Raw genomic sequence first — 14536 nt, forward strand, 5'->3', positions numbered from 1 at the left:
CTTGGTCCAGGCAATGACAAGCAGCCTGAGAAAAGAAGGTGGAGAACCTGGGAGCTGGAGAAGCAGAGGGACTCTGGAGCACACGCAGGTCTCTGGTTCTGTCTGTTGGAGACTGTATTTTAGAACTGATAGAACCAGAACCATAGAAGGATAAATCAGTGAGTCAATAGGAGGATCAAAGAGGACAGAGAACGTAGTGAAATGAAGGAAGAACATTTATTTGAGTACATAAACATTTGTCAATATTAAAAACACACATTAAACAGTTACATCACCAATTCAACATGATATTAGAAATTAGGAGTAAAAATGTGCTCATTAGTTCAAAACAAACAACTAAAAGTGCTTTTAAATGAAAGGATCAATAAAACAAACGACTAAAGGCACTTTCACAACAAAAGATCAAAAGAAAAACCCAACAAAATTGGTTGGGGAGGAGGGAAAAGACCTGTCTGAGGAGGAGAAAGGGGGTGCACAGTCCTTCAGTTCTTGGGACCCCACTTCTCCCCAGCACCTTGAACTCCCTGAAAATCCCTGCTATTGAACTGTAATCCTGTTTTGATGTGTTTCTGCAATGCTGCCTGCAGTGACACTGGAAGGAACCCTCAGGATTCCCAGATTTCCCCAAATGCTCACATGGCTTTGCTGTGTGCAGCATTCATCCATGTCCTGGTCACAAGCCATGCCTACAAATCCAGCAGGGAGGTGCAAAGGTGCGGCCGTTAAGTGGGTTGGGATCACACGCTGCTTCCTCAGTGGGGGTTGGGTTTGGGTTAGGAGAATGGGTGGTGGACCACCCTTTCCCTGTTTCCACACATGTCTCCTGGTAGCCTGGTCTGGCCTGGAAACAAGTGGACACCATCAGGGCCACAGAACTCCATCACAGCCAGAGCTGGGGGCCTGGTCCACCACCCGAAGCTGGTGGGGGTTCTGTTGGACAAAGATAGTGAAGGTGAGCTGTTACCCTTTTGGATCCTGGCTCTTGGAGTGTTGCTCTCTACAACTGAGGCAGGGCCTCAGCACCGTGTGGCACGGCAGCTACAGGCTGCTGAACAGAAGGCTCAGCGGGGGGGGGGGGGGGGGGGTCAAGGCAGCACAGAGAACTGTGGGTAGCAGTCCTCCCTCCACCTGGGACCTCTACACCTCACGATGCAACACTTTAAAAATGGGATGCTGTTTTTGTTGTCTGCCCCTAAAGCCACTAAATAAATAGTACTTTAAAAACAGGACATGGACAGAGCAGCCACTCACTACCGCTCAGAAGTGAGGACACCCTCTTCTTCAGTGGTGTCCTTTATTTGGACTACCTTCTACTTTGGAGATTCATACTGAAGACATCAAATATATCAAACAAGATACATGGAGTCATGGAGTAGAGCCAAGAATTGTTAAGAACTGGAACAGGTTTGATATTCTAGCTCCTCAAAGTGCCCTCCCTCTGCTCGTCCTTCTCTCAGGGAGCTTCATGATGTCATCACCTGAAAAGGTTCCCCTCTCAGGTTCACCTTGTCAGGTTCCTTGGTGGAACTTCCTACCTTCTTCCTGGGGTGGAGCATCAGTGGAGCTGAGCAGAAGTCAGGTTTGTCCCCAGCTGACAGCTCCCTTTTACAACTGGTAGAATTCCTGTCATGGCAGGAACCAGCAGCTCAGTAGAGAGGAACCACCATCCATCAGTCCTCTCAGACCTGAAGGTCAGGCGCTGTGGAAAACTGAGAAATCTTTGAACGTGTCCACGAGTGCAGTCGCAAAAACCAGGAGCTGCAACGAAACCAGCTCAGGTGAGGACCAGATCCAAGTCAGATTCCTGATGACGTCATCAGGGGGCTTTTCCAGTGTATTTGATCCTAGAATTCTGTCTTTGATCTCAGGACACATCAAAGAAACTGAATTCTGGCGAGTGTGTGAGAGCCTTCCAGGCTGGGCTAGAAAACCCACCTCAACCTTGTGTCTCCAGAGGAGAAACCCCAAGCCTGTGTTGTAGCAGCAGGTAGAGCCATCAGTCCACCACCATGAAGCCCCACTTTGTCAAGGACCCTGCACATTGGAGACCTTTGGTTCCACCGCCGTGGCTTTGTGGACACAGAGAAGGAGAAGGGACGGTCTCTCCATGCAGGGATCCATGAGCCACATGGAGGCCTCTCCTCCCCTCTCCTCTCTCCTCTCCTCTCCTCGTCTCTCTCCTCTATTCTCCTCTCCTCTCTCTCTCCTCTCCTCCTCTCTCTCCTCCTCTCTCTCCTCTCCTCTACTCTCCTCTCTCTCCTCTCCTCTCTCTCTCTCTCTCCTCTCCTCTCTCTCTCCTCTCCTCTCTCCTCTCCTCTCCTCTCTCTCCTCTCTCTCCTCTCCTCTCCTCTCCTCTCTCTCCTCTCCTGTCCTCTCCTCTCTCTAGAGCCCAAATCAGGTCAAACCAGAACAGGTGTGGGAAGGCCTCTGTCAAGGTCAAAGGTCACTGGAGACCGTCCTCTCAGTGTCTACATTCAAAAACCCCAACTTCAGCAACTCTGTCCCTCAACCTAAACCAACACTGCTGATTCAGGAGCCCTCCAGCTCCTGGGCCCTGGTACATAGAGAGTTGAAACTCACAGGACCTGGTCCTAGTGGGGCCGAGACTACGTGGACAGGTTTTGGTGGATGGAGCCCCAAGGGTTCACTGAACAAGCCCATTCAGCACCAACACCTCCAGATGGTGTGAGGCTGGACAGGTCTAACGGCCTGGGTCTTTACTGCACTGTAAAAAAAGGGTCAAAAGTCTGGCAGCAGCGTTTCCAGACGGTACCGTCCAATTACAGTCATGAACTGTTCCACAAAATTCCATGGAAGAAACTGTAAAAATACCCAGCAGCTTTCCCAGTCCAAACTGATGAAATTACAGTCCATTTAGTGTTGAGAAATGTGCTTTCAACTGCAGGAAAACAGGCCCATCATGGAAAACACATGAAGAACAAGGACCTTTCAGGTTCTTCTCTCAGTTCAGGGCTCTTACTGGTTCTTTTATGAAACAAACCAGTCTATGAGCAGGAATTTCCCATTAGAAAAGTTCATTTGACAGTGGAAAAGCAAGCAGAGTCCATCAAAATAGCCCAGTTTAAGGTCCGTCACTGTCAAGTGAAGCTACTGAGTTGTTACTTTCTGAAACTGAGCCAACTTTCTACAGTGATTTCCTGTCAGATTCTGGTTTCTCCAAGTATAAAAACTACAACAATGTATCAACACAGAATCTGTGCTTTGAACAATAGAGGATTTCTGCATCTTGCCAGTATTAGTCCATCACTTTAGAGGACTGGAAGGGTCAAACATTCATTGGACAATGGAAAACCAAGCATCGTCCATCAAAATCCATGAACAACAGCTCCATTCAAACAGAAGCTCTGGAATTGGAGTGTGTTAAAGTGAAGTTCTGGAATGTTCCACTTCATCTACAGGGATTTCCCATTAAAGAACAGATTTTACTACGTTCAGTGTTCCAACATGAACCTTCAAGGAAACACAAAGGTCTGTAAATGTGTGGCATTGAACACACTCGTTTCAGTGAATTGTGAACAAACATTTCTTGTTAAAAATGTTGAAAAAGCAGCAGAGTGTCAGAACAGGAAGTGACGCCACATTCAAGGCAACCTGGCAAAGTAGGAATGCAGCATTGTTTTATACAACTGTCCGATGAAGTGTTGGACCACCAAAACAGTGGTTTTGATGTGGAACAAAGGAACTGATGTAGAGATACTTGAAGGAAAGGTTCAGTATTTGAACTCTGGGCCCAAGCTTCATGTTGTCAGGGACTTTCTCCATTCTTAGAAACCACAGCTTTGCTCGGTCCCTGCTCCGCCTGTCCAGCAACACCAGGAAGGCCTAAAACTCTCCTCCAAGGGCAGAAGGTCTTTGAAAACTAAGACTCAACTCAACTTTATTCATAAAGCACTTTAAAAACAACCACAGCTGAAAACAAAGTGCTGTACATAAATAGTCATAAAACATAATAATCAAGTGAAGAACAATAAAAATACTAAAACAGGAGCAAAGTCTCATGCTGGGTCAAAAGCCAAGGAATAAAAATAGGTTTTAAGATTAGTTTTAAAAATGGACAGTGAAGAAGCCTGTCTGAGGTGCAAAGGCAGATCGTTCCATCATTTGGGAGCAGCAACAGAAAAGGCTCTGTCCCCTCTGAGCTTCCGCTTAGACCTCGGTATCTCCAGGAGCAGCTGGTCAGCTGACCTGAGGCACCGAGCAGGAGCACGAGGGTGAAGCAGCTCAGAGAGGTAAGGGGGGCCAGACCATTTAAGGATTTAAAAACAAATAAAAGAATCTTAAAATGAACCCTGAAGTGCACAGGCAGCCAGTGGAGGGAGGCCAGAACGATGGGCTCCTTCTTCCTGCTCCGGTTAAAAGTCGAGCAGCAGCATTTTGTACCAACTGGAGACGTGAGAGGGAGGACTGGCTGATTCCAAAGTAAAGAGCACTGCAATCATCAAGCCGAGACGTGATGAAGGCATGAATCACAGTCTCAAAATGCTCTCCTGCAAGAAAGGGCTTCACTTTTGCTAACAGCCTCAGATGAAAGAAGCTGGACTTCACCACTGCACCTATTTGACGATCTAGTTTGAAATCCCTGTCCATCTTAAACCCAAGTTTGAAACAGTTGGCTTCACATACAGAGCCAAGGGGCCCAAGTCAATAGGGGGAGGTTCACAGGAGCCACTGGGGCCAAACACCATCACTTCAGTTTTCTTCTTGTTAAAATTGAAAAAGTTTAGGGCCATCCAGGCTTTAATGTCATCAAGACATAACAGAAGTGGCTTGATTGAGAGAGCATCTTTCTTCTTTAGTGGCACATCTATCTGACTGTCACCAGCATAGCAGTGAAAAGAGATGCCATGCTGATGAGAATGGAGCCCAGAGGAAGTACATACAATGAAAAAAGGAGAGGCCCTAAAATTGAGCCCTGTGGAACCCCAAATGACTGAGGAGCAGGGGAAGATTCAGAACCAGCAAAGCTTACACACAGAGTTCTGTCTGTCAGATAGGACCTAAACCACCGCAGAGCACTACCACAAATGCCCACTAGGTGCTGCAACCGAGATAATAAAATATTGTGATCCACTGTATCAAAGGCAGCAGTTTGGTCCAGCAGGACAAGAATCACATCATCTCCACAGTCGTTTGCCAGGAGGATGTCATTGAAGACCCTAAGCAGTGCTGACTCTGTGCTATGCAGAGTCTTAAAACCTGACTGGAAAACCTCCAGAATATCATGCTCATCCAGAAAAGACTTCAGTTGAGCAGACACAACTTTCTCCAAGACCTTAGAAATAAAAGGCAACTTAGAGATGGGCCTAAAGTTAGCCAATACAGTGCTGTCAAGGCCAGGTTTCGTAAGCAGTGGTTGCACTACTGCATGTTTAAAACTAATGGGGACAACACCAGAAGACAGACTGCTGTTACTAACGCCCAGAACTGACTGCCCCATACTGGGGAAAACCTCTTTTAAAAATGAGGAGAGACAGAATCATGAGGGGAACCTGATGGCTTCATGTGGCCAACCACATCTTTAAAAATGACAAAGTCACAGGCTCAAACTTATCGAACACAGCCGGGCAACGGACAGAAGCAGAGGGGTCAGCGGCAGGAGCTGAGATGAGAGCCCTCCTGATAACAACCTTGTCAATGAAAAAGTGCAGGAAGTCATTGCACATTTCAGTGGGTGCTTCCAGGCAGACAGGCTGTGGGGCATTCAGAGCAGAGTCAATGGTTTTAAATAGCACACGTGGGTTGTGGCGATCAGACACAATAATGTCTGACAAGTGTCCTCTCTTAGCCTCTTTAACAGTCTAAGACTGATGGTTGTTCAGTCACGACACTCAGGGCTACCACACCAGTGTCAGTGTGTTCTCTTGGAAAGCCAAGCCTTCTGTCAACAGTTGTGTGCTTCTGGAGAGGAACAGAGACACCAACACTACCTTCTTAGCTGCTGTTTGGTCCACAGGAACCTGCATTGTTTGTTGTTGTGGGAAATCATGTCCTAAAATGCCAGTTTGTTGTTTTTGAGATAACCTTTGGCAACATTTGGACATGGAAGTGGGCAGGCAGACAAAAAGTGCCACAGCTGATGCCTTCCAGGAGGTGCAGAGATACCTGGCAGAGGGCAGTACTTCCAGGGCCCAGGATCCAGTGAGTTACTGGGCCAACCAAAAGACAATCTGTCCAAACCTCTACCAGCTGTCCCTACAATTTCTTTGCACTCCAGCCTCATCTGTGCCGTGTTTTCGACAGCTGGAGAAGTTTTATCAAAAAAACGTAACAGACTTAATTTTAAAATGTCAGAAAAACGTATTTTTTGAAATAAAAATTTGTAAAAGTCCTCAAGCGTCCTCATTACCAACATTTTCACTTAGATTTTCACATTAAGATACATCTTCACATTGTTTAAAGACATGGAATGATCCAATATGAACGCAAAGACTTCAATGACATTATTGTGTACACCAGGTCATCAAATCAGTGTCAGTTCAGTCTGTCAAGCCTGCAGGGAAGTTTAAAGTCCAGCAGGTGTCAGTATTCAGTGACACAGTATCAACACAGTGTGTCATTGTGTCGACACGCTTCATGACGCTTCATGACGCTTCATGACGCCTCATCCACCCATCACCAGTGTGGAGCGTTTGCTTGGTGAATTTAAAATGAAGACATTTGAATCAACTTGATGTCGTCCATAGTCCACTGATGCAGCGGTCATGTTCTCAATGTGTGTCACAAAGTGCATCTGTTGCTGTTGGCTGTTTAGTTGGAAACAAGAGTTTGAAAACAGCACACCAATTTGTTTCCTGATGTCGCAGAGGATTATGGGGAATGTAGTCTGATAGTGTGTGCTAGTCTGCAGGCATTCAATGAAGTGTCATCTAATTCAAAGGACTATGATGATGATGTATTGTTTCATAGTGTGTGGCTAATTTGGCTAATGCTTGACAACACCAACAATAATAATAACAATAACAATCATAATCATAACAATAATAATAACAATTACAATAATAATTATAATCCTAATAATAATAATAATAATCATAACAATAATCAGAATCATAATAACAATAATAATAACAATAATAGCAATAATAATAATAATGATAATAACAATCATCATCATCATAATCATAATAACAATAATAATAATAATAACAACAATCATAATCATAATAATATAGATCACAAAGTAGCTTAGACCAGGCCAAGCCTTATGTAGTGATCCTGGAAACATTGTTTCATGGATTTCTGATGATCATTCTGTCCATATTGCATGACTAGCCTCCTCCTTCATAGTCAAACTTGAATGCGATGGTGCGAATGTGTAAATTATAAATAGAAAAGTATTGTTTACAAGTAAATTGGGCTCTGCATAATTAGCATGATTTTGCTCATGTTGAAGGGAAATGTAAATTATTCTTGGAACTGAAATATACCCTTTTATTTCCTTGTCCATCCTAGGACTCTTACCTGCTCCAAATTGGTCCCTTCAAAATAAATGGTCAAACCAAGAGGAATACCACTTGTGTATTCTTGAGCCCTTTCAAGTAGGGACGATTCATCAGAAAACTGGACAGTGGGGCTCCCCTGGCGATGACTGGTCTGCTGTCTCCCCGTCCCGGCTGAAAATCCAGTCTGTGTCAGTTTCAGGGACCTCTCTTCCTGCACTGCTTTACTGGGGAGCGCAGCCTGCTGACAAATGACTTGGTCATAACTTTATTCTTTGAAACCCTCTGAAGATCTGGAATCTTATTAAACAATTGCTTGGAATGTCAGATGTGTCAATCCACACACCTGTATCATAGAACCATTTGTTCAAGCCAGCGATGATGGACAGTGTGCTTCTGGAATGGAGGAAGAGAGGACTCTGTTCCACTGGAGAAGATGGTTGATAACAAATCTGCTTCATTCCTTCAGCTCCAATCTGAACACCTCCTTCCTCAGACACACTTTGGCATCATTGTGTGCGAGGATATTCCAGAGTTCACCATTAAACCAAAGAGCAACATCTTTGAAGATTTACTTCTCTCACGTGGAACTCCCAACATTTGATTTCTCGCTTGGTCACTGCCTTTGATTCCAGTAGACGCCAGTCCTCTCAGGGAGGCCTGGGCCAAAGAACTGGACGTCCCAGTGTCAGAGGCACTGTGGGAGGAAAGCCTGGTCAGTGTACAGGAATGTTCCATCGATTCGAGATACAGACTGATTCAATTCAAAGTCTTGCGTATACTTCATTTTTCCAAAATTGGGCTTAGTCAGATATTTGGATCTGTTTCTCCCACGTATGATGGATGTCGTAGTGCTGAAGGATCGATGGCACACTTCTTCTGGCACTGTCCTGTTCTCAGTAACTTCTGGTGGGATATATTGGATTGGTTTTCCAAACAAGACTGGAACTTTGCTGTATTTGGTTGCTCTGACAGGATGAGGACTCTTCCTCCTTTTCAAAAACAGGCTCTACAAGCAGGCATGGTTGCAGCTAAAGAATTCAAATTATTAAACTGGAGGGCTCCATGTTTCAAGAGGTGGCTTCAGGAAATGCTTTCTGTTGCTGAGATTGATAGGAAGTGTTTTTCTGTTGTCTTATGCATTATCTGTTCATGATACTTTGAACTCATGTGTACTTATAAGTCAAGCATATACATGATACAAGTTCACGTGGATCTAATAGTGAAAAGGTGGCACAAATCTTTGATATATTCTTTGAGGGCACACGTTTTGAATTCATATCTTTGCTTCTGGGGGGACCTGAAACAACATTTTCAGATGGGGGTCGTGGCCAATTACACATCATTTTTGGTGTCCTTGTCATGGAATGGTTTGAGAACCCCTGACAGAAAGTTTTTTCAGAAAACAGGATTTAGAAGCCTTTTTTTTTAGAATCGGCTTCAGCTGTAAAAGGGTTAGTTATGTTTCATTTCAAGAGCCACACACCATTCCTGCGATGTCAGGAAGTCTTGGAAAGGTGGTGAATATTTCAGAGGACTTCACTGGATTGTGAACCATTGCTTGGCGATGGGTGAAGGTCTGTTTCATCTTCTCCTTCATGATTACCTCATCAGTTGTATGCTTCATCAGTGTAGCAACCCTTGGATCCCCAAAGAGAGTCTCGACTGATGCCTAAGGCGTCTTTTATTTTAGTGAGAGCAGCGTCGTCACGTTCACCAGAGCACCGTGAAAACTGTGTCAGAGTATACAAAACATAAAACAAACAAGTCACCATACAGTCTTCACAGTATGTTACGTTCCTTGCGGCAACACAAGGAATAACACAAACAGCCAAGTGGAAAATTATCAGTGCAAGAATTATTTATTTCACAAAGGGGTGATCAAAACAACAAGAGTTGTGTACAAAGTGGGAGGGAAGGTAGGCCGTGAGGGGATTGTGCCAAACAAATTAACTTAACATATCAAAACAAGGCCTAACTGAAATCTTCCTGACACAAGAAACACAAGTAGCAAAAGGCCTGCCCGTCTAACTCATCAAGGTTGTCAAAAACGTACAAGGATGGCACCAACCCATAAACTAGTGTGGTATACAAAAGAAGACTACGTGATGTAAGGTGTGGGGTACCCCAATCTAACCTCAACCGACCACCTCCCACTTCCAAATAAGTTGATCTTACAAAGTGGTTTCTCAGAGTATGTTGCTCAGCAGGCCGCCAGAAAGAGAGAGAGAGACCCAGAACAAAGCAGGGGAGTGGCTGATAAAGAGGCCTCCCTGGAACCAGCCAGGTGGAGGGGCAACCAGGCTCCAATCAACTCTTCTCCCAGATGTCAGGTGGGAGGGCAGAACAGGAAGCAGCCAGCGTCCTCCTGGATCTTTCCTAAGAGCAGGAGAGGGAGGAGGGAAACAGAAAGAGAGGGAGAAACCATGCAGGGGCTCACCTGAGCCAGCTCTACATGTCACACATGGAACACAGTACAATCTTCATAATTTTGTCCATAATATAACAACATCAACCAAACATTCCTTCAAACAAAGTGTTCCATGCACACTGATCCAAACTCACAATGTTGCAATAATACAATGTTTCAAGATAAACAAACATACCTCACTGCGCTCACCAAGGATGCTTCAATACTTTTAATCTTTTCTTCTGTTTAAACAGGCGTCAATGTTCTTTTCTGTGCAAATGAAGCAGAAGTTACACTGGAGCCTGGAGATCAAACCTTTGTGGCCCAGGCTCAAACAAAGCAGCCTCCTCATTACCAACTCCTGTTGGGTTACCTTTACCTGTCTCTCCCTCTTGTGGAGCTACGGTGTCACTCAGAGGACAAAATTCAATCTCCCAAATCCATACAACAGTCCTACACATACAGTAGTCACTCACAACTTCACCTACCAACTATTTTAAAACACACACACAAAAATAGAAGCATTAATTAATAACTTTGAGAGTTTATATTTGTTAATAAAACGGAATGTAAACAATACACATTTAGAATATTTCACTGAGATGAAACAAACACATGCAAGGACTAGTGTGGTCCTTTACAATCAGTGCGATGGCCTCATGACACTGGGTTTCTGTGGTTAGCTGCTTTTCCTCGCTGAAAGGGGTTCTGTCGCCAGCATCTGGACCACCTGGAAGTGTTGGAACCACACACACTGCTGCGACACTTTCCAGTTGCAGGATGCATCTAGATGTTTGCCCAAGACCCAAACTAGTGAAAACATAAGATCTACAATCTCACAGCATTGTGAGCTTGTAGATCAGCCAATGTCACTACTTTTTTAACACTTATTTTCTAATTTATGGAATTTTTTTTGGTTTATATTGTTTATAAATGAAATTACTTAAATCACAGCAGAGCCCCAGTCTTATTTGTCACCACTGGAGCAAAAAAGCATTCTTTGCACTGTTCACATAATAACTTTTTCTTCTTTTATTTTCTCCTTAAAATGAAAAAACACGCACCCTTCTTGAAGAACTGCTAAAATCAAGGTCAAAGGGTCTGACATCTGCAGTGCTGAACTAGGAGTCAAAGGCTCTGACATCTGCAGTGCTGAACTAGGAGTCAAAGGCTCTGACATCTGCAGTGCTGAACTAGGAGTCAAAGGCTCTGACATCTGCAGTGCTGAACTAGGAGTCAAAGGCTCTGACATCTGCAGTGCTGAACTAGGAGTCAAAGGCTCTGACATCTGCAGTGCTGAACTAGGAGTCAAAGGCTCTGACATCTGCAGTGCTGAACTAGGAGTCAAAGGCTCTGACATCTGCAGTGCTGAACTAGGAGTCAAAGGCTCTGACATCTGCAGTGCTGAACTAGGAGTCAAAGGCTCTGACATCTGCAGTGCTGAACTAGGAGTCAAAGGCTCTGACATCTGCAGTGCTGAACTAGGAGTCAAAGGCTCTGACATCTGCAGTGCTGAACTAGGAGTCAAAGGCTCTGACATCTGCAGTGCTGAACTAGGAGTCAAAGGCTCTGACATCTGCAGTGCTGAACTAGGAGTCAAAGGCTCTGACATCTGCAGTGCTGAACTAGGAGTCAAAGGCTCTGACATCTGCAGTGCTGAACTAGGAGTCAAAGGCTCTGACATCTGCAGTGCTGAACTAGGAGAAAGCTCAGCATCCAGAAATGTTCAATAATATGTTGTTTACAATGCACTCAACAGTCCTATTTTGAGCAATTACAGACTTGTTTTATCTACTTACATGGCCCAAATTGCCCTGGGGGTCTGCCAGATAAGGGAACAAGGCAGTGATGCCCATTGCACATTCCTCTTTGACACGCCTTGAAGGACTTGCCCTACAGGGTACACACACACACACACACACACACACACAAGATACAAACAAAAGTATTGTTTCCTGATGCCTTCTGCAAAAAAAGGCTCTTGGTCTGCACCAATTAAAACAAAAAGTGTACATTGGGTGCTCATGTTCATAATGCCGTCATACCCATGTTCACTGGCCATGTGTGCCACCAGTATCTTCACCATGTCACGTCTCCGAGAATCTGTCAGACTTTTTGTCTGAGCATGCTCATTCATGATCCTCTCCCCTCCAGGTTTCTCCTTCAGAATCCTTTCAATCATCGAAGTGGGAGAAGGTAAACGACTATTCTGTCAATCTCAGGTTGCAACACGAAGGGGGCTGAGTCAAAATGACAATATGAAGGCACGAGAATAAGTGAGTGGCCACCATCCCCCCTTTACTTCAAAACTGTACATGGGCTTTTCCCCCTTATCAGAATCAGCATCTCGATTTCAAACAGTCATCAAGGCTCACCTGAGCGAGACGAGTCTGGTCAGCTCTGTTACTTCGGGCAGGACTTGGCTGCAAAATGATGACGTCATCAGAGTCCCCCTCGTTTTCCACACTGGAGCTGACAAAGGAGCTTCTGGAGCTGGCAATGGAGTGGCTTGAGGGGCTTGCTGAATCTAGCAGTCCAGGTGTGATACTATCAGCAAGAGGGGATCATTTGCAACACGTAGAATGGAAAAAGATTATGTTCGATGAGGATGGATCCATGTTGCATTACATTGGGTGTTTTGAAACAAAGAGCATTTTGAAGTGCAAAAATACTTCACATTCTAGGTTAGCAAGGACTGTGTGCATTATATGACTCCGAGTAATAAGTGCCACACCTTCAGGATGTGAGCCTTGAGGTAAACGCACCTCAAGCACACCCAGGTGTGGTTTATTCACAAGAAACGTAAACGCCTACTCATCAACCTCAGTGTTCAGATCGTCATAGACTTTTAAATCCAAGATTGGAATTGCAAATTTCTTGGAAACTGCAGACAAAACAAGATTGCACAACATTGATGAATCTGACTGCAATGTATTTATTTTATTATTATTAAAGGCCATGCATCTGTGTCACTATAATTCAAACCACTTTAACCATTAACCCATTTTGGGCGGGAACACCTCTTGGTGTTTTAAGCATTATAGCGTCATGCTTTAACTGTTGAAAAATAGAAGATCTACAAGCGCAAAGTCTGCCCCCGAGTAGTGCACTATGAGCTTGCAGATCTGATATTTTTTCAAGAATCTTGAAAAGGTGCCTAAAATCTTTCACAGTCAACATTTGTAACACAAATCTTTGCTTCTGTCCCTGAAACAACAGATATTCAGATGGGGGTCTGCGGCCAAAGACATATAATTTTGGGGGATCCTTGACATGAAATATTGAGCGCCACTGATACAAAAACATAAGACTTTTTTGTTGTTCTTTTCAGAAAACTGTTTGAATATCAATATTAGCAGATATACAAGCTTGTAGTGCACCACTGAGTGCTGTTTTGTGAGCTCGTACAACTGCCATTTTTGAAAAAGCATTAAAATTTGTGCAAATATTTGTCTAAATATAATTTTTTAAAGCAAACATTTTCAACTCAAATCTTTCTCAGGGCCCCTGGAACAACATATTTATAGATGGGGGCTGCAGTCAAAATACACTATTTGGTAGATGACAATTCTATTCCATGTGCAATTTGTTTCACTCACCACACTCCAAAAATGAATTGAAGGTCAGTTGCCCTTCATAGCAAATGGACTTCTGCCTGTGGAGACACTTCACCCTGACAGCTTGCATCCTTTGAGGCAAATAAAGAGATACAATATAACACAAGTGGACTCTTGGTTGTGCAATAAAACCTCAAGAGTTAAAGATCTAGAAGGGTCAAGAGCTAAAGAATCTAGAAGGGTCAGTTTGGGTTAGCAACTCTCCATTTAGCTGGGGACCACCTGGAATTCGCTCAAGGACAACTGGGGGTCCCCGGACTACTTGTTGAAAACCACCGACATCGGACACAACAGTTCAGGCATTGACTATATGATTTGACATTATATGATTCGAAAATTCAGCGTTTTGTAGATGTACGGCGGACGAGATATGAAGGACAAGCAAACCAAATCACTCTGTTCAGAGTCAAACACACGTGTCTCGGCGAGTGCGGCCACCATTAAAACGTCGAACAATTGTTCCGTCTCCTGTACGATGTCTACTTGTCTTGTTGCATAGTTTATCGATGTCAGTTTTTGTATGGATAGTTTTATGACCACAAAAAGCCTGCTCAGGGGCTGCAGATGGAAAGGAGCTTCAGGGTTAATTCTGGACGATTCACATGAATGTGAAAACCGACATATTGATTTTTAATGTGAACCATCCCTCCCTTGTAAATACACGAATGAATATGCATGACATAGCCTTGCCAATACTGTTCCTAATAATTAGTAGTACTCCTGGTGCTAGCAAACATGCTAACGTCTGTGGGTAAGTAGCTGTGGCCAGCTGAAAAGTTGCAAATCAGTAACAAACATTGCTGTTTACTAAGTTAAACAATAATAGTCTGACCTGGTTTCTGATCCATCAAAGTGAGGAAAAATATGAAGTCCAATGTACGGTATTCTTGTGGTCCCGTCTGCAGACTCTGCGAGTGCCGAGTAATGCCGATGCGGAGAAGTGCGGGCTGAGACAATGGCGCCTTTAGAATTCAAAAACCTGGACATAGTAGGCGGGGCCTTGCTGTATTACTCCAATAGAAATTCTTCTGGAAAATTGCTCTCACTCT

The 14536-nt window shown here is 44.1% G+C and overlaps 2 long non-coding RNA genes across 3 annotated transcripts; both read right to left on the reverse strand.

Annotated features, from left to right (window-relative positions):
• Positions 1–331: 331 nt before the first annotated feature.
• Positions 332–9142, reverse strand: LOC147260829 (uncharacterized). 2 transcript variants are annotated; one of them, XR_015116178.1, is made up of 4 exons: positions 9067–9142; positions 7807–8157; positions 7483–7701; positions 332–930 (listed from the first exon to the last, which is right to left on the reverse strand). It is a non-coding gene; the product is annotated as an uncharacterized LOC147260829 (long non-coding RNA). The 2 variants fall into 2 exon arrangements; XR_015116177.1 differs by lacking the exon at positions 332–930 and having other exon boundaries at positions 7211–7701.
• A 2359-nt stretch (positions 9143–11501) lies between these two features.
• LOC147260830 (uncharacterized) lies at positions 11502–13361 on the reverse strand. The gene is made up of 3 exons (XR_015116179.1): positions 12246–13361; positions 11916–12110; positions 11502–11763 (listed from the first exon to the last, which is right to left on the reverse strand). It is a non-coding gene; the product is annotated as an uncharacterized LOC147260830 (long non-coding RNA).
• Between the last annotated feature and the right edge of the window lie 1175 nt (positions 13362–14536).

This window comes from Aulostomus chinensis, chromosome 5, assembly GCF_037954235.1.
Source record: "Aulostomus chinensis isolate RoL2024-O1b breed Wild chromosome 5, RoL_Achi_v1.0, whole genome shotgun sequence".
Taxonomy (NCBI): domain Eukaryota; kingdom Metazoa; phylum Chordata; class Actinopteri; order Syngnathiformes; family Aulostomidae; genus Aulostomus; species Aulostomus chinensis.